This window comes from Epinephelus fuscoguttatus, linkage group LG12, assembly GCF_011397635.1.
Source record: "Epinephelus fuscoguttatus linkage group LG12, E.fuscoguttatus.final_Chr_v1".
Taxonomy (NCBI): Eukaryota; Metazoa; Chordata; class Actinopteri; order Perciformes; family Serranidae; genus Epinephelus; species Epinephelus fuscoguttatus.
Window position 1 is genome coordinate 34,984,872 of NC_064763.1, and position 21,241 is coordinate 35,006,112.

The 21,241-nt window shown below is 41.4% G+C and overlaps 1 long non-coding RNA gene across 1 annotated transcript in view; it reads left to right on the top strand.

Moving 5' to 3' along the window:
• Positions 1-21,241, top strand: part of LOC125898097 (uncharacterized) — a 172,251-nt gene that overhangs the window by 108,477 nt on the left and 42,533 nt on the right. Inside the window, exon 2 of the long non-coding RNA XR_007450583.1 lies at positions 685-855. This is a non-coding gene — a long non-coding RNA (uncharacterized LOC125898097). The remainder of the gene's footprint in view (positions 1-684; positions 856-21,241) is intronic.

Genomic DNA, 21,241 nt, shown 5'->3' on the forward strand with positions numbered 1-21,241 from the left:
ATATCACAAATTTAGCACAAAATTAGTTATTAATTTACTTTTTAAAGTTTACCCATATTTCAGTGAAGAGCAGGTAACAGATTGTCTTCTGGAAGTCATTACTGTCTAGAGGCTGGGATTAAACAAAGTTGTTTACACAATTTGGTGCAGCCGTGTGGGAGCAGACATTAGTGTGAAACATAGGAATGCTCACCCCAACATCCCCTTCAGCACCTCACAGATGTCTCCATGTGAGTTAAGTAATTGTTAATGCGTGCAGGCATACTTCATAAACAGGGGAAAAGAACAAACAGTGCAGCTTATGATTGTAAGGGTTATCAGGTTCTTTGTCAAATTAGTGCTGAATGTTTAACACAAATGTTTTATCGTCTTGTGAAAAGGGAATGGGCCAAGTTACAGTCTGAAATGTCACGATCACAAAGAAGCTAATTTCATGGCTCGTCTATACTTTGGTGAAAAATACAGTTTTGAGTCACTGCATTTAATCATTTTAAAAACACCATTAACCCTGTAACTCTTAACACTTTTATGCCTCACTTAAGATACTTTTGTCAGTGTACTTCCATGTAGTACACTGTGTTTTGTTAGGTCAGTGTTTTCTCAGATCGAACTCGACCGTTGTGCACTTACAGCAAATGATGATCTTAACATTTGACAGCTTTTTCTTCCTCTTGTTTTTAATAGCAGATTGCAACAGGACGGAGCATGGCCGCCAACATGTGACCACAGTTGTCTCCCGCCAAAATACCTACCGGCTTGTTTGCTTGTTCACCGAAGCAATCACAACCCCTGCAGCTTTTACAAGTTTGGTGTTCCTCACCTTCTGTGATATAGCCAAGATGGCGACCATTGAGGGTGAGTAGTTTACAGCATACCACACTCAACTCTTAAACCATCATGAGTACACCATCCAGGTACTCACAGAAAATAGAACACTATTTTCAAAGTTAAACATTCAAATGGAAGAAAAATGTACAGCCATCTGCTATCTTCAGTCCTTACTGGAAGTGAGTTCAACTTGTTGCCTAGCTGTGCACCTGCAGTTACAGTGAGGGTGGTAGACACCCACCACCGCAGACGGAGGTTCATTTCCAGACAGTGTGGAACAGTAACTGTGGGCAGTCTCTTGTCTCTGCTGCATGTATCATTTGTTTGTTGTTTTATTTGTCAGTCTCCACTGCAGATTGTCCCATCACTTGTTAAAGGCCATGGTCCAGTGAAACCAACAGAACAATGCACTTAGCTAAAAGGTATGATAGCGAGGCAATTTTGAGATCAGCTAATGGTCTGTAGCCAAGTCAGAGGCAGTTAGGATGAGAGTTAGTACCTGTAAGTCTCATGTCAAGTGAAGGTGGATTAACTGTATGTTTTTCTCCTGGGGCGTACTGCAGCTGCATGCCCCTCCTCCACGGCTGGGTATCTTTTAAAAAATAACCATATCTGTACCAATCTGTACCAATCTTATAACATCACATAACATTATAACATTCAATTATGAATCATTTATTTGATCTAGCTCTGACAGCATCTGTGCCAGCCTTGTGCAGAGAGAGAGTTATGATGCTTGTTTTATGGCACCCGTGGATTACGGCGGCAGGCATAACTTTAAACAACATTCACAACTTGGATTACTTTTGATTAAAACTTGCTTTATTTTGTTTGATCGGTGGACCCTTACAGACTAGAGGAATATAAATACTGGAGAAGCAGAGATACATTCAGACTTAAAGACTGTGTCAAAGGTAGGGAGTCACCACCTTTTTAATGGCTAATGATGTGTAGCATCAAAAGTTTAAACATTTTTATTTGTATTCATGACCTAAGCAGCTAACTGATCTTTGCTCAAGCAGTTAGCTGACAATCTGTGGGCTTCAAGAGGTTTTATATCCAAAGATCTTTGATAAAAATGAATTGCTTCACAGCATCAGTGGCAACCGGACCTGGTATTTAATTGAGACCTGCATTAAAGGGATAGTACACCCAAATATGAAAATTCAGCCATTATCTACTCACCCATATGCCGAGGGAGGCTCAGGTGAAGTTTTAGAGTCCTCACATTCCTTGCGGAGATCCAAGGGGAGAGTACAACTCCACCTTCATTTTTGGGTGCACTATCCCTTTAATTTGTCAAAATGTGAAGCCACACCTGGCTAGGAAATTGGAGTTGGTGTGTCAGCCCCATTGCAGCTGGAGGATGTGGCTGGAGGGAATGATGTCGGGGCTAGGCCTGTCACGATGACAAATTCTGCTGGGCGATTAATTGCGTCAGAAATTATTGCGATAAGCAATAATATTGCGTAATATTGTGCTTTTAAGACCATTTTTATTATTATTGTAATTTTGCTGTTTCTAGACCATTTTTTAAACTTATATAATGATAATAAAGGCATATTGATCCAAGTGCACTCCTTAAAGAGAAATAAACATTTACCGTATTGACCCGAATATAAGACGACCCTTCTTTTTCAAGACCCTTATTTGAAAAAATACTTTTTCTTTGGACAAAATCTTGTTTGCATAAAAAAAACCATTTTATTGTTTTCCTTGTACAAAAAATCATAAAATCTCCCATAGTCCTGCAAATAGGCAGAGCACAGAACGCACTTCATGGTTCTATGCCATGAAGCAGTGCAATAAAACAGGCATAGGCCTACTGGCCTAACTTGTGCAATAAACGGTGCGCATTTGCTTGACAAACAGTGTCAGAACAGTCTGCAAAATGTAAGAGCATTAACATCCAAAGAACACCACGAACAGTTTTTTTTCTCCACGTTCATTCAGCTGCATCCTCCGCATCACTGGGTTCCTCCTCCTCACTCCCACTCTCGTTGTCACCCTCTGCCACCGCCGCCGGCTCCTCCCACATCAAATCATCCTCGGTTCCATCCAGAGAATTTGAGATGCAACATTTCTTGAACCCGTTGATGATGCTCTCAGAGGACACGTCTACCCATGCTTGCCGGATCCATTCGCAGAGAAGATGGACAGGAGGTTTCTGAATTTTTCCAGAAGGTGTCAGGACATGGTTACCAGCCAGGAGCCATGCTGTGTAGTTCTTCCGCAGATTGTTCTTGAATGGCTTGTTTACGACCACATCCAAAACCTGTAACAAGGTTTTTTGTTTTTTTTTTACAATTATGGGCCTTGCTGTTATGTACACATAGCCTACTGATAAACACTGAGCTACACGAAATGTAGGCTAGACAGCCCCCAAAACATGCTTCATAAATTCATACTGTATCTTTTCAATCTCCCAATAAAATGACTCGAACCACACTGACCTGCAGCTGACCTGTCTTTCCACCCGGGATGATCACCAAGTCACCATTCATCTCCCTCACTTGTTTCTTGACTTCCTCTGTCACGTGTCCACGGAAGGCATCCAGCACCAGCATGTTTCGCCTCCGTCTAAGTCCCCCGGGACGTCTGGCCCACACAACTTTAAGCCAGTCCACCACAAGCCTGGACTCCATCCATCCTTTCTCTTGTACACGCACAATTATGCCAGCCAGTATAGGATCTTTGGGGAGAGTTTTTCGTTTCAAAATCACATAGGGGGGGAGTTTGGTCCCATCAGCGAGGCAGGCTAACATGATGGTAACGTGGCTCTTCTCGTTTGCTGTAGACTTCACCATCACTGATTTGTCTCCTCTCTTATGAACGGTGACAGATGTGGGCATGTCGAAAAAAACAGGTGTCTGGTCTGCGTTGCCCATCTGATCCAGGGGATATTCATGCTTCTTTCTCAGGTTTATGACATAATGCTGGTAAGCCACCAGCTTCTCTCTGAAGTCTGCGGGCAAACGCTGGGCTAGGCTTGTCCTGCGTCTGAGGGACAGGCCATTACGTCGCATCATTCTGCGGCACCAGCCCATACTAGCTTTGAACTCGATGCGGGGTATGTTGAGTTCTGTGGCTACCTCAAGTGCTTTTTGCTGCATCACAGCCCTCGTGATGGGCATTCCTTCATTACGTTTCTCATTCACATAATCACACACCCTCCTGTCAATCTCATTGAAGTGACCCGTTTGTGGACCACGATAGCTTCTTCTCTGGCTGTGAGCATTTTTTAGCTCATCTTTCTGGGACCGCCATCGTCGTACGTTGCACTCAGTCACATCGTATCTTTTTCCTGCCCTCACGTTGTTCGTTCTCTCAGCCTCGTTTACAACCATACGTTTAAAATTCGCATCATAACTTAACCGACTTATTGCATATCGCAACAGGCCTAGTCGGGGCTGCCTTGCTTAGTCTGCCACCACTGTGACAGATAAGTGTCAAAAATTAGATGGATTATAATGAAAGTAAGGCTGGGCGATATGACCAAAATCTCATATCCTGATATACATCATTTCATATCCCGATAACGATACCTATCCCGATATAGCACATTTTAATCCAATGAATTAAAATTTGTCCTGAGGCTGTACTCCAAATGAGGAAAAATATTGCCGTAAAAAGTGTAATTTGCATCACAACGATATAAACGAGAGAGCAAAATATGAACGACATTTTTCTTTCGTCACACGATATATATCGTCATATCGCACAGCCCTAAATGAAAGTTGTCAAAATGTGTAACCAATATCACTGTCACAAGACGTGATGTATATGGACACCCATGCACGTGCCATGCATGTGCCATACACATTGCAGATCAGTTAATCAAACTTTTCATTGACTTTTATCTTACCTGTTTGGCACTTTGATCATCAGTTACTAGCACAGTATGGTACTTTTGTGTCGAAGAAGCTAACTTTTTTACACAATAGGCTGCGGCGTGAAACCAGTCATTGTACTTGCATTAACCCAACTTTAAATCCAGGATTTGGAGACACAATAAAGCAACTCTTTGCAGTAAGCATCAGAGGCTTTCTATTTGTTCAGCATGTGTGTCTTTTCATCTGCATCATTTGTTGCTTTGTTTTTTTATATTCTCTCACCAGTTACTCAAGGCCCTGTGGGGAACTGATGACCTAGAAACTGAGAGTCTGTCAATTGGCTTCAAAGCAATTTTCAGCTGGGTTTTAGTGGTCTCAGTCTACTCTCTGGTGTAATACAGTCCAGGTGCAAGTGTAGCACATTGTCGCTGTGTGTTTGGGTGTACTTGTACTAATGGCATTACTCGGATCTGTTCAGAGAGCCCCATTATGAGAACCTTACCCATAAAGTTAAGCATTTATTTAGGGATTAAAACCTGTTTGCTCAAAGAAAGAAATAAGTTTAGGCTAAGGGGAGAGAAAGGTTTGGATTTTGGTAATGCACAGGGTGAGTTAAGGGTAAGCCTTGAGGGAATGAAAGTGGGTCAATTCAATATTCCCAGTAGTGACAAAAAATATCTATATAACTGTGTGAGTTTGTGTGAATACAGTTGTGAAGGTGATATTGTATAAGAACTGCAAACAACAGATGAAAAACCAACACCTGCAATATAGAATAATGGTTTTGGTCACTTATTACAGTTCTGTGTAACTTCAGAGAGACTATATGTTTGTCAGCTAGAGCTATTAAATGTCATCTGTAACAGGATAAAAGTTGTGCAGTAATTTTCAGTCCTCTAACTACTTCCTCCCAACTCTCTCCCCAACATAGTTTGTTTTCCACTATTAAAATTTCATATGGCACAATGTGCCTTTACTGTAAATGAAACAGCTCTTGCATTGGTTGGCTTCCCTGCGTGAATCCAAAGGGAGGACCCTCAAGGGAACCGTGGGTGCTGGTAAACCCCTGAGAAGACACAGCTGCAAATGCTCATGGGAATTAAAGATGGAGGGCTTTTCAGTTTCACTGCCTTGAAAACAGAGACTCCATAGACCCTGTTACTCAAGAAGATGAAACTTATGAATACAACAGCTTGGGATCCTTCTCCTTCTGTAACATTGGAAGCATAAAAAGCTGTGAATATATTTGAAGTAGTGCCAGCTCTTTGTATGCACTTCTCGCCTCAAAGAAAGCCATGGTTATGAAAAATAAACTGTCTATCATTACATAACCCGTCTGCCTGTCCGTCCATCCATCCATCCATCCATCCATCCATCATCCGCCACAGCTTTACAGGGGTCAACAGGGGTCAACAGCTGATCCCAGCTAACAGTGGGGGAGAGCTGGGGTACACCCTGGACAGCTCGTCAGGCAATCACAGGGCTGAAACATAGAGACAGACATCTAGAGGCAGTTTCAGATTTCCTTCATTTTCAGGCTGGTTTTGTGGATGTGGAGCTAAATGTTGTGCCTGGGGCACGTCGTGTATTAATGATACTTGTTACCTGGAGAGGTTGGAAAAAGATATACGTTTCTTCCCTGTTCCAAAACCAAAATCAAACCCTGAAAAGTGTAGGGTTAGCTAGCTAGCTACTGAAGATATAGCCTACTGAATGTATACACACGCTGCTTTTGATTTTTAATGATTATAACAGTGAAACAAAGACCGACCCTGCTGTACAGGAACCAGTGAAGGGAAGCAGGGAAACTTTGCTGATATTCAACCAGCTGTGTGTCATCACAGTGTGCACTGATGAATGTTGTTCGACTTCCCCCGGTCGCTATGCTCTCGTCCGACCAAATTGTCATTGGTCGAGTAATCGCCATGTTACTTTCATTAGGAGTGTTACATCAACAGCTTTCCAGGATTAATCCATTATTTCCTGCGGTGGGGGAACAGGCTACGTTACTTGTGAAAATGGGGGTGTTTTCAAAACACCCCTGTTGTTGACAGAAAGTTGAACTCGCCCACCCTCACACTCAGTGTCGTGGTGACGCGGACCTCCTGTCTGTTTCTGTATACTGACACCATTTCCCTCAGTGGAAACGAAGCTTGTATTTACTTGTATTTCACAGATAAGAAACAATAAATTGTGAAGACAGTAAAGCCTCCACTAAAATAGCATTTTAAGTCTTGTGTGTGATTTATCCTTCAGGGATTTATATTTAGGGATTTATCCTGGCTTCATATGAGACAAGGGAAAGATCGCTAGTTGCTAGGCTAATCAATGTAAAATGCCATAGGCTGGCGCTAATAATGTTAGCAAGTTGTATTTGTTTGGGAAACGTGTTTAGTATAAGACAGTTGTTTTGTCAGTGAACCTTGTGAGTTGTAATGGAGCCAAATTATGTACCGTTACCTTTGTTAAATGTTGCTGTTGTCCCTGGTTTTATATGAGAAGAGGTAAAGATCACTAGCTGGTAGGCTAATTTATACAATGTAAAATGCCATAGGCTTGTGCTAATAACGTTAGCATGTTGTATTGGTGGGGGAAACGTGTCCAGATAAAGACAAGTGTTTGTCTGTGAATGCTGCGAGTTATAGTGCAGCCAATTTGTGTACTTGTGTTTGAGATTGTCTCTATTAAGCCATGTTTAATCATTTCATTTAATCGTTTTGAATCAACTAAACTTTACAGCACTTAAACACAGTCCTCTATTGCGGACTAGTGTTTTGGAGGTGTAACTGCAGAGTGACACAGACACACTACCGCAGAAGTAAAAATAACGTGCAGATGTTTTTTTTTTCCACAACTAATCGATTAGTTGAAGATTATGTACGACTTTAGTCGACCAAGAATTTTTTGTCCTGTTGTTGCTGCTGAGTCAGTTAAAAGGCCAGTGTGTAAAATGGGTTGAAAACAGTGACATCAGTGGTCAACTTCTAGATTGCAGGGCTCACTCGCTCACCCCTCCTGTCGGGTAAATGACGGTGGCCTCGTAGGGACAAAAAGCCTTGCCCACGAGTTTTTCAGGAGTAGGTCTATCTGGCGATGAGGTGAATGTTTATTTAGAAATCAAAACTGTTTATTTAGAAATATAATAAATAATGTATATAAGCATAATTATAAGGCTACGAAAACCAAATGAATTTTATTTTATAGCGATCATACACTTGTATAAACATATTAATGGGTAGAATATTCAGATTCAGATTCAGATTGACAATGAACCATGCAAAATATTACACACTGGCCCTTTAAAGTGTGGGCTCCATGCTTACTCTGACAGCTTGTGGAACTATCACAAAGGGACAACAAAAATGAAAATGTGGAAAATAGTTTGGATTCCCATTATAATGAAAGACTACTAACTACTTAATACTAGATAATTACATTTTTTTTGGTTCAGGTCTCAACTGACTCAATTCAGCAAAATGCACACAAGAAAATACTTTTTTAAATAGAATATAATAAATGGGAAACTGTGTTTTTCATGAGAAAAGGACTTAGAGGAGTCACAGTAAGGGGTACCACAAAATTGAGATCACTGATGCAAAAAAAGATATTTAATCCAAAAATGCCTTGCTCTCCCATAAGAGCATGCTGACATATAAGGGCGATTGAGCATGCGCCATAACACTTAGTGGTGTTTTATGCTCTGGCAATATGGTGCAGTGTTTGTTTATGACATTGTGAATGACACTTTACAAGTGTGATGTGTCACAGTAAGAAGCTGTGCTCACAAATAAATGCTTTTTTATGACATATATTTCTCCAGCATTCAAATGAGTCAGCCTGTAATCTCAACCACTCCTCACTGCCGTCACTGCATCAAAGATCTAAAACATCTTAGCTGCCACTGGTTCTCTCTGACACCACGTTCGTCTCTCATCACTAAACCAGCATCTACAAATCCAGTTAATGTTTCTGGAAGATGACCGTATCCCAGTGGGTTTCACAAGAACATGTTATGTCCCTTCTTGTGTGCCTCATTAGAGATAATTGCATATACTTGTGCGAATTATAAAAATGTGCTGTTTCTCCGGAGGTTTGACACATCTCCTCACCCACTCATTCTTTTCAATTTTGTCTCCCTCTGTAATGTTTAGGCCTCTGCCAAACATTGCCAATTCTAAAATATGAAGAACAGCATTTTTGCTTTTATACTCCCCCTCTCAATCTGTGTGAATGGTTTCCTTCAGTTTTGCCTCTTATTTGTTTGAGTAACCTCTTTCCGGGCCTGCGTGGTAGAGACGAGGTCATCTGGCCATGCTTTACAGTATGTTAAGTTCTTTAAGGCAAATTTGTGCTTTGGGGCTATATAAAGGATGCCTTGCCTTGACTGTTAGACTCTAAAAGTTTGAAAAGACTTTTCACTGCAGCTTCACCATTATGACCACTATGGATTTATTTCTGTTGATACAAAATCGACCTTACAGTCAGTCCAGAAACATCAGCAATTTTTATCATGAGATTGCTATAGTTTTAACTGTCTCTGGCTGGTGCACCACTCAGAACAGAGGGTGATCTGGTGCCAGAAAAGATAATACCCTGTCACGCTAGAAAGTGACACAGTACACTAATTATCTACTGTTCAGTTGAGATCTGAAAGGGCAGCACAGGGCTGCAGTGGTTAGCATTGTTGCCTTACAGCAAGAGAGTTTCTGGTTCAAACCCAGGGTGGGGGGTGGGAGAGCCCTTCTGTGCGGAGTTTGGACGTTCTTCCTATCTTGTTGGTTTTCTCCGGGTACTCCGGCTTCCTCCCACAGTCCAAAGACATGCAGGCTAAGTTAATTGGTGACTCTAAATTGGCTGTAGGTGTGAATGTGGTTGTCTGTCTCTATGTGAAAAGTTCTTTGAGGTAAATTTGTGCTTGGGGCTATTATAGAAATGACTTGCCTTGACTATTAGACCCTGCAGATGTTTTCACTGCAGCTGCACCAATATGACCATTATGGATTTATTTCTCTTGATACAAAATTAACCTTACTGTCAGTCCAGAAACATCAGTGATTTTTATCATGAGATTGCTATAGTTTCAGTAGACTGCATTTGATCACGTCTCTCAGGATTCTTGGAACCATACGCTGTTGTAATTTGTTGTTTCTTTCTCCTCCTCCTCCTCCTCCTTCTCTTAAGTGGTCATCTCTTTTACCTGCATCAGTTTTCTAAGCAGTTGTGGAATTTAACTAAGTACATTTACACAAGTACTGTACTTTAAAACTTTGAGATACTTGTACTTTACTTGAGTACATCAACTTTTTTCTGCTTTATACTTCTTCTCTTGTACTGTTTATATATGTGTGCAACAGTACAACTTGATTGGTTTGAATGACATTTACTTGCCCATCTTTCCTAAAAATGTGGTTCGGTAACTGCTAATGCTAGCCTGCCAGGAACGTGCTAGGGCTAGTCAGCCACAAAAACAGCAAGTCTGTTAGCATGCCAGTTAGCTCACTTGCAAGTTGGGTTATAGTTCAAACAGTTTATTCAAGAGACATGATTATCATTGGTTCTTGTCTTATGGTGGTTGGTTCTTGGCTAAAAACAGAGTTTAAGTGACGTTTTTCCAAACAACTTTTTATGTTGGGGCTTCAGGACACTTGGATCACTACGGACGAGCAGTATGGAGATATTTTGTGGTTTCAATTATGTGTTTTTGGATGTTTGAATCTGGGGTACCATAAGCTTCCATTAGTAGGGTTGGGTCGGTTCTCGGTAATACCAATTCGGTTCGGTACTCCGTCTTGGACTGTTTTTTTTTTTTTTCCCGGTAAAAGCGGACGTCCACAAGCCCTGTGCATGCAAAGCACGACCATGCAGACTCCGCTCCACGCACCAGCGTCAAACGACTGCTCGGCATGTATTTTTCACAGACATTTTTACAGGAAACTACAATGCGGAAGTGCGCTCAACTATGGAAGCCCGAATGCCTGCGCACATTCCTCACGGAGTCCACTCCGCTTATAGTACGCCCAAGTCTGTGAGCACCTGTGTCTGCCTCTTCGCCAAGTGCACAGCGAGCAGGAGAAAGAGGGGGGTTGGGGTAGGCCGGGGACTGAGCTAGGGGGTGCGAGTGCGCATGCGCCAAGGCCTCCACTGTAGCCTGGGGAGTCGATAATGGCGGACAGTTTAGTCTTGAAGAAATCAAACAATGCGCCACTATGGCAACACTTTGGCTTTGAGCCAGATGAAGGAGGCAACCCTTGTTTGCACTGATTGAGTAAGCTGCAAAATGTATTTGTAGGGAATAAAAGAAACAACGTGTTACTGTCACTCTGTTGTCCTAAGGTCATTTTTTATTTTAAATAAGTCAATTGCACCCCAACTGGCAAAAATCCGGTATTACCAACTTGATGTGGTTTTTTACAAAAACCGGACCGTTTTCTTTCTTTTTTTTTCTCATACCGACCCAACCCTATCCATTAGGTGGAGTTTTGTTGCTACCCCCTCTCCACTTGGATCTCCACGAGTGATGTGAGGACTCTAAAACTTCACCTGAGCCTCCATTGGCATGAGGGTGAGTAGATAATGGCTGAATTTTAATTTTTGGGTGCACTATCCTTTTAAGGACTTCATGATCCAGCAAAGGAAGTGGAACAGTCTTTAGTTTTGTGTGTCACTGTAATGTCGTCCTCTTGATTTTATTGCCAGAATAGAGATGGAAAGCCCCAATCAACTTAAATGCAACCTGCTTTGTATTTTTTTTAGCAACTTTTGGAAAAAAAAAAAAAAAAAAAAAAAAAAAAAAAATTGTGGGATTTGATAATGGATGGATAAAATGTTTTAAAAAATGTAAATAAATTATAGGATAATATTGATTTTGATCGACATTTCGTTGGTTTTTAAAAATGCTAGGACTTATATGTATATCAACCATCCTGCCACAGCACACCACAATCTGACAAATCAAGATTGGTTATCCACATCCTCCTCACCTTCACTCTCACTTTGACTCTGGAGTCAAATATAGCATCATTTCTGTTCCACCTTGAAACAGCAAGCATAATATCTCTGTCTTTTCCTTTCATCATTACCTTTCAGTGCACCCATGTGGCTCAAACAAGACACGTTTGCAACATTCTGCAATGGCATATGACATTTTCAGCTCCTACAAAGTGCACTAAGTGTCTGACACTAAGGTTTCTACAAATAGTGGCAAAGGCTGTCAAACACATTCACAGTCATAGGTTTATTTCTGACATTGCATCACTGGGGCTGCCTCTTGCCTCAGGATACTGTCTCTGGTGTGTTGCTTAATTTAGATGTGGAGATAGATGTAAGGATCTGGTGAAGGGCAGGGAAAAGGTGCGAAGAATGACAATGTTGTTTTTCTAAGGTCAGAATTTTGAGAACAAAATCACGTTTGGTGAAATGCAACAAATGGTAGACATTAGTCAGGGCTTCACTTAAAGCAGTATGACTAGATTTGTTGGCCACTTGGGGGCAGAGGAACAGGCTCTAAATGTTGATGCGTTATCACCTTCAAACTGTTTTATCTTTGTTTTGGTCTCTGCCAGCTCCCTAGCAAAACAACTGTCTCTTTAGCTGCTCCACAATGTTTGCACGCTAGTGGTTATCTTAGTCTTTCTCCTGCTTAATAGAGGTATACAGAGACGCCTTTATCTGTTTGTGCATCTGTTCAATCAACACAATTATCTGTGTCTTTATCTGTATTCAGATAGAAGAACAGAAGAGCGTATGGTTTGTTCCAGAAGTTAAGTTAAATTGGCAAATGTTGTATTTTCCAACCTAATATTCAATAGCAATGCAATTGTTGTGCCTTCAAAGCATCAAATGATCAATGATTTAATAATGGCATAATAAATTCATTCATTCATTCATCTTCTAACCGCTTCATCCTCTTGAGGGTCGCGGGGGGGCTGGAGCCTATCCCAGCTGACATTGGGTGAGAGGCAGGGTACACCCTGGACAGGTCGCCAGACTATCACAGGGCTGACACATAGAGACAAACAACCATTCACGCTCACATTCACACCTACGGACAATTTAGAGTTACCAATTAACCTAGTCCCCAATCTGCATGTCTTTGGACTGTGGGAGGAAGCCGGAGTGCCTGGAGAGAACCCACGCTGACACGGGGAGAACATGCAAACTCCACACAGAACGGCTCCCACGCCGGGGATCGAACCAGCAACCCTCTTGCTGTGAGGCACCACACCACCGTGCCGCCCGGCATAATAAATTGTTCAATATTTTCACATCCTTATACTGTACTTTTAATCTCTCTCCCTTCCTTATTTTCATTCAACTTTATTAAACTAAACAAAGTCTTATGAACTGCCGAAACCCCACCATTGGAATGCCATTGAATTCAATATTAAATAAATTAATGAAGACATAAATAAATACGCCTGGGTAGGCCATGAACCAAAACAACGAGCTGAAAGATGGTAAAAAGCTTCATAGAGCCAACATTAAGTGCAGAGTTGGTAATCATTTCCTAAAGGTTTACACAGTCATTTGATCTATTGATAGTTTAGAAACATTGATAAGTGCACTTAAAAAACAAAGCCAGAATCAGTCATGTATGAAGGAACATATGCTTTTATCATGTTTTTAATGGCAAAATCATGTATGCATTTAGAAGTATACTGTTGTGTGTTGAGTCATAGATACCTTGGGATAGTGATTTAGTAAGCCTCGGTAGCTTCACAGTATTATAACATAATATACAATATAATTCTTAAAGGGATACTTGACTGATTTTCAACCAGTATTGTGTCACCAAAGTGTGGTGAGTGTGTGCCACCTTTTAACATCATCCTCATTCAAATGTAACATAATACTTGGTTCATGTTCACATCCTCAATGGAAACTTTCTATGTGAAAGTCTAACCCACCGCATATACAGGAGACTAAAGCAAATGGAATATTATGTTAATGTATGAAATGCATTAGTGAGATTAAAATGTGTCCTTTCTTTGTAGCTTAATGGTGCATCATTTTACTCTACAAGTATAATCATTTAAAAAAACTGAGAGCAAAACATGACATGGCATAAAAGCTCCTCCATGAGGCTTCTATCAAAAAAAAAAGAAAAAGAGAGAGAGATGAAGGGAGGCACAGTCACAGCCTTCGGCTTTAGAAACAAAACAACATGAGTGCACGCTAATAGAGCCACACACTCACTTGTAACTAGCAGTTTGGGCTTGTGAGGTTATGAACTGCCAGAGTCTTTGCTTCTATGGTCAATCAGCCTTTCTCTGTAAAACGTGTGTGTGGGTGTGGGTGTGGGTGTATGTGCTTGTGTGACCCATTGTCTGTACAACTTTTATGGCTTTTAATCCACATGAAAAGGAGAATTACAGAATTATACTCCAATTACATGGTTACAGTCTGCAGATATGTAAACAGCTGCTAATCACATGATCCTTGTTGCATCTAAACATTTGGCTCATCCTGTGATTAAGACTGATTTGATGAGGTACAAATGAATAAAACATTCACCATATCCATGTTAGTGCGCTTCACGGTAATCAGTTGCAACCTAAACCAGAGTTGGATGGGTACAGAGCAGACTTTGCAGCCTTAGGCGGGCCTTCAAAATGTGTCTGTGTTTATTCTATATACGGCAGCTGCACTAAGGCCTGTGGCAAAACTCTGCTCCAATGTGTCACATGTACTGACAAACCTGCAAACATATCTTGCTAGCAATGACAGCCATTCTTACACAACACCAGCCACACAATGTCATCCCTTCCTGATTGACGCATATGTCATATGTGGCTGCTTATGAACCTTTTTATGTCTTTTTCTTTGAAAATTAGATGAACAAGCTGCTCCATGTGTTAATGAGTGTGAAAGATATCACTCCTCCATACCTTATGCCTGAAATCTAAATGCACGTCTGAATTTAGCCTGCCAGCATCTTCAGATTGGATGTTAATATATGGGACAATGACGTAGAATTGACACATCATTCACATTTACACATGACTAGATGTTTTATTTAGCCTCTAATTGCTCCGTTGTCTCTTGGTAGCTTGGAGTATTGTTGAGCCTGTCAAGCCACAGCTGAAGCAGATGTGGGGGCAGAGACTTAGAAGAGGAGGAGAAAATAGACAAGTCTGTGTTTGGATGTGTGAGAGAGAAGGAAACATGGGCGAAAGAGACAATGTGTGAGAGAAAGGGAAATCTAGCTGTAATGTGCTTTTTTTTTTTAAGCTGCATGTTCAGCTGTGGTAAGAAGAACTCCAAAACGAGCTGTCTTATAAAGTTGTTATGGCCAGAGGTTAGCAGCTCACACATCCAACAAACATGAGCAACCTTAGTCTTACTTTGGACAATCTTGTGTACATGCATCTTTAGCTGGGTTTCTAGTTTGCTAGATTTAACTTTCAGCTAATCATAAATATTGTCTGCTAATCTTTGGTGATCCCTAGAGCTGCAGAGTTGGGTGGTAATTAGTCACTGTGAACTAAACCTTTGAAGGCCCAATCACACTGAAAGCATTTAAGCAGCTGGAGGCACCTTTTTGTATTTGTTTTTAATGGTGCCTGGCGTTTTTATTGACACGCTCTGATCTCCTCAAGTTCAAAAAAGCTTCAACTCGGCCCATGTCATCTATTTTTTCATCATTTTTTCCCCACTGTCCAATCGGATGATTTGCGAGGTGGGCCTTTTGTGGTGGTCACGACAACAAGTTTACAGTTGGTAAACAATAGAGGAGAAATTGGTGGTAGCAGTTACTGGATACCTAGAGCTGTATGGCCTTACAATAGCTAGCAGGTTGTCAAACTACTCCTGAGTCATCCTAAAATATGCCTAGAAACGGCCATCATCGAGGTGAAGCTCCTGGACCAGTGGTGGTGCTCTCCGTGATCCACCATCTCTTTTAGGCTCTCATGTACCCACTCACAAATCTCCATTTCCCTCTGCCCAACAAACTATTTACTTTACTAAAAAAAAAAGAAAGAAAAAAAAGAAAAGAAAAGTAGATTGATTACATGGGAGGACCAGTGAAAGGACGTGATGAGGTGGTTGCTTGGCAACAATAAAAAGGCGCAGTAAGCTTTTTTTTTTACTGTGGCATTCAATTTTTAAATTGAATTGCGCCTCGTGATTTGCAACTTGCAAAACGCTTTCTGTGTGACCAGGGCCAAAATTATCATTAGACAGTTATAATCTTTTAATCTTCCTTGAAGGGGTACCAGGCAGCGCTCAGTTTGTGGTGATCAAAGCACCAAAAAATGACATTTGAAAAAATTATTGCGCAGAAGGAAGCAAGCATCCACTGCGAGCTGACATTACAGCCCAGCTGAGGAGGATGGCAGAAAAATCTCCTGTGGTCATGAACACGAGCCTCTCGTCCATTAACAGATGCATGCTTCCTTTTGCACAGGGATACGGTTGGTGGGTGTACTTTGGTAGAGAGAAAATAGTTCCTTTATGAAACCGCTCACAGCAGGTTCTGTGGATTATCTTGATTAACTGGGTCATGATTTCTGGAGAGACATTGCTGTTGAGTTTTTCAAACGTATTTTTTGGCGCTCTGAGCACCACAAGCCGAGTGCCATCTAGTTACATTGTATTTAAGAGACGGAAGACATTTCTACGACCAATATTCACAACACACAGCAAACTACACCAAAACAATCTAGACTGATAAATAGCACTACAGGTAAGAGGGAAAATATGTAATTCTGATTTAGGGGTGAACTGTCCCTTTAATGTCAACAACTCCTATGAAGGACCAAATCCAAAGCATGATATATTTTAGCTCTGTGTTACATAGATCTCCACTGTAGACCCAAAGTCATATGCTCATGTTTTACCATGTTAAACTATAGTTTATTTTGAACTGAACAGCAACAATAAACTGTTCTTCTGTAATACTAAATTTTACCCAACACCTAATTTCTACAGAAATATTCAGGCTCAGGCATTAAATGAGATAACACATGACTCTTGGTGATGCGTGTTTGCATGCAGAATTGCACCTTTTCATTAATTTCCAGCTGTATGATATCTGTGAAGGGATGTTTGCTTCAACACTTCCCCTGCTGACATAATACTGCATGTAATCCAACAGCAGCAATAACAGTCACAAACAAAAGATCACGTATGAATCAGAGCACAAATACAGATATAGATCAAAACAACATTGTGTTTTGGTCTCTTTGTCTTTTTGCTCATATACCAACAAGAATAGATGTTTTATTCAAGACATCCTCAGAAAGGCTCAGGCTTTTTTTTCTCAAGTTCGGATTTTTCCAGGATTCTCTTTCATCAGCAGACATGCTGATTTAAGAAATTCACAATTTCTGCCGGCGGCAGACACACCAGGGGATTCCTAGATTGGATTTATTTGAGTTCTCTTTTTTTCTCATGGTTAAGGATGGGACAAAAACATTTCTCAAAAGCAATTACAAGACTTGCCAGACAGACCGTTGGTTTATTCACAGCTCGGTAGGGTGCAGAAGTGCTGAATATTATATTGTGGTTAGCATTTTGAAATGTCGGGGGAGGCTGCGCTCTCTGTAAGTACTGTTCATGAGCAGCAGGGTACCTTTCAAAATTTCCCTTCAGGACTCCTGCTCCTCTGAAGACATAGTCTCCACTGATACTGCCGTCCAGAAGTTTAAGCTCTTGAGATTATCAGCATGATTATAACTACAAATACGAACAGTTTTGCAGTAGCAGCTTTGATAAATGCTTTCTGTAATTTGAACACATTTCCCTGAGATGCGGGTTTTAGAAGCAAAAATATAAGATCAAGACCTGTGCTCTTCTATATGTTCTGTCCTGTTAATGTTCTGTGCTATTCTAGCTATACTGTTACTGTTAAGATTATGAGCCTTTTCATAGAGCAATTTTACATGCTACTAAATGGCATAAGTTGGCAGGGGTCGAGCCCCAGCACACGTGATTGTGGAGAATGGTAAAATTAGAGTGGCTGTCTCATCTATATGCACAAGACTGCACTACCTAATGTCACAGCATGCACAGTGTCGCTCAGTCTGTGTTTTGTATTGTTGTGCTTTGGATAAGCCAAGTGTTGCCTGAGCTTGTTGCCAGGATTTAAAAATGGGGAATATTGTTTGGTTTAAAAAAACAACAACATTAGGCAAATGAGATTATAAAATTGTCCCTCTGGAGAAACAAGTCTCTTTTTTTCCTCACACAGATTTGTTACTGTACGTGGCTTCACACCGTTAATGCTCCCGTCACACAACCACATTTTTGTTGTTCCACCACTTGACAGTGGTCCTAGAAACATGTTGAGCTTAACTGATATGCAATGTCAGTAATAAAAGAGGACAGATCATAAGAAAACTGACACTGACAGACAAAGAATAGATTGCAGCTACTGATAGCACCAAATTCTGCATCACTTGCAACCGCTCTCTGCTCCGTAATGTCCCTGTAACAGCATGTGGCTATTAGAGCTGATCATGTGACCATTGTGAAGTTAACTTAAACAGGTGCAAATGGCACTATTTGTTGGCAGTGCAGATAGAGGTGCATCACACCCTTTGTTGGTGCTTTGAGAATGACACTGCCTCTATTTTGTTTTATTTGTGCAGGTTTAGCGTCTGCAAAAGCCGTGCAGTCCTTTTCTGAATTATTATTTTCTTGACTAGCAGTGTTTTTTTACTGAGAAAAAACAACAACAGACAGCATGTTTTCAGGTGAAGTCATCAGTGAAGTGGGTAAATAATTAATGCTGAAAAATAGATTTTGTAACAGCAGAGGGCTTTACAGTGAGAGAGATGATTGCCTCTTTTCAGAGCCGCACGTGAGAGGACAGTACACAACATGCCTCACAGCACGGCAATCAGTATGGGGACAGTGTCCCCGACTCTACAATGATGGTCAGTAATGTTATGTAAATATGGAGGGAAACCATTATGCTCACAGATGGGTGCGAAGTCAGCCGATTTCAGCTGTCTAATGAGTGTGAATGAGTGCATGCGAAGCGCCCGTTATCACTGAAGCTGATGTAGGATGACAGTTGTAATTAAACACAAGGCAATCATTCTATCCATTCACAGCCGGCAGGTTGTTGTTATTTTATGATCTTAATATTGAATGCATTACATAGTGATGATGCTGCCAGAAACCACTTTTCTCTTGCGAGTATCATGATGTACAACGCAAAAAATGCTGATTTGACTTTTGGGTGGGAGAAGCAATCACATTTTTATCTGACTGCAAAGGACAGATCCTCATTAATAGGTGTGAATGACATGCACATACACCTGATCGGTGCACTATCTTGATTGAAGTATTAATGGCAGGTGTTAATAGGGTCTGTTAGAGACAGTACTCTTCATTGCATCTGCACTTTGTGATTGGGAATGTAATTTGTTTCATTAAACGCTATCTTTTTCTGGCTGTGGAGAGAATGTCAAGTGAATTGAAGAGGAGGGGATATGTGTCCATGGAAAGATAATAACAAGCACTTCATGAAAGATTAGCTTTCTGCCTACAAATTACAATGCTAAGTGACTGCTGCTCTGGAGTTGTAAGGTCAGTCCACGATGACGAAGCCAGGACAGAGAAAGGGGGTAATCAGGCAGCACTGGCAGAACAGAGGGCACACCTGTAGACCAGGGTATTGTGAGCAGCCATGAGCATTTAGTCAGAGGGGAAGTGACATAGGTCTTTATCATTTCATTCTCACATCATTGATATTACCCGGTCTGCATACTTCCATCTACGCAACATAAATCGTCTCCTCCCCTCCCTCAGCCCCCGCACCACTTCGATCCTTGTTCACAGCCTCGTCACTTCCCACGTTGATTACTGTAACTCTCTCCTCTTCAGTCTCCCTCGAAAAATCCTCCATAAGCTTCAAATGGTCCAGAATTCAGCCGCTCGCATCATCACCAAAACCCCTTCATTTCACCACATTACCCCCGTCCTACAGCATCTCCACTGGCTCCCGGTTAAACACAGAATAGATTACAAAATCCTTCTGTGTACCTTCAAGGCCATCCATAACCTCACCCCTCCATCTGTCGGATCTCCTCCACATTGCCACCTCCTCTAGCTCCCTCAGATCCTCCTCCTCCATCCACCTCTTTGTGCTCTCCGCCCGCGTCAGTACCATGGGGAGCAGAGCCTTCAGTCGCTCTGCTCCCCAACTCTGGAACTCACTCCCACCGGACATCCGTAACATCGACTCTTTTCCACTGTTCAAATCTAGACTCAAAACCCACCTGTTCAAGATATCATACTCTCTGTAATTGCATTGTTCCATTTCATTCTGTGTAGCTTTTATCTGTGTTTTTAGTGTTTTGTTTTATTGCTATACAGTGTCCTTGAGTGTTCTGAAAGGCGCTTATGAGCAAAATGTATTATTATTATAGGAGAGCAGTGAGATGTTAAGACTAGGAACAGTTAACCATTAATCGGTAACCACAGAGAATTTTTACACTTGTCTGTTGGTTAATTTTGCCACTCTTTTACCGCACCGCACATAACTGCTAGTAACGCCGTCACAACTCAACTGCAGTGCTGCAAAACATTGTGCTGATCCTCTGGTCCCCCCCTAGGTCAGAGTAAGCGGCTTAAATTTGAAACGTCAAACTCCTTTAGCATTGTTGACTATGCTACTACCATTAGCAGCATGAGCACGGCCAGAGGTGCTAACATAGTTAACAATGCTTAAAGATTTTGTGGCTCACCGGGTTGACCTCGGAGGAGACGAGCGTGGGTAGAATGTTTGCGCAGCAACGCTGTGTTCAACTTGGGTCATGTTTACCACGTTCATGAGAGGTGACCAGATCAACGCCCCCCTCAAGTGGTATTCACCACCTTGTAACTGGAAATTTTCTGAGAGTTTCGAGCACATGACTTCATGTATATGACTTCCCATGTCGTAAACACGAGTTCCTGAGTTCCATGTGAATGCAGTGAGCATTACCAGCTGTAATTGTCGAATGAGCAGCGCTGATAGCTAGTTAACGTTAGCTTCCTTGTTACCAGGGTGGTGCACAGTGCAGAGCAGCCAAGAAACCAGTGGAGGCCGGAGGTTTGGCAGCAAAGCCAGCAGAAAATAAGATAAAAGGCATGACATGTACATCACAAAGTATTAACATCTCACCACCTTTAATTGTATAGCGTTCTGAAATGCAGCACTGAAGCTCACTGGGACAAAGGAGAGCTAGACTAACAGCAAAGGGCTCTTGCATTTCAAAAGCAAAATCAACCAAAACTGACATCCCTTGTTAAGACAATATTGGTTGCAGCATTCTGAATGAGATAAATATGATTGGACGACATTTACCACATAGCTGGCTAGGAAGGAGTCACAGTGGTTAAGAATCGAGAGGCATTTTCTGTATTTAGAGAATACTGTTTGGGATGTGCTGTTTCACTGTAAAATTCTCCTCTGAATACCTGAAATCAATAGGATAACACTTGCCTTGTGTTTTGGTATTCAAAGGGCCAGGCCGATAATTGGACTTGTGGAGAGAGAGAATGAAATGTGTAGAAAGGGCAGGGTGAGAGGGAGCAAGACAGTCTATGAGGCTACTTTATATTTTGGTTCATTTTCTATTAACGGA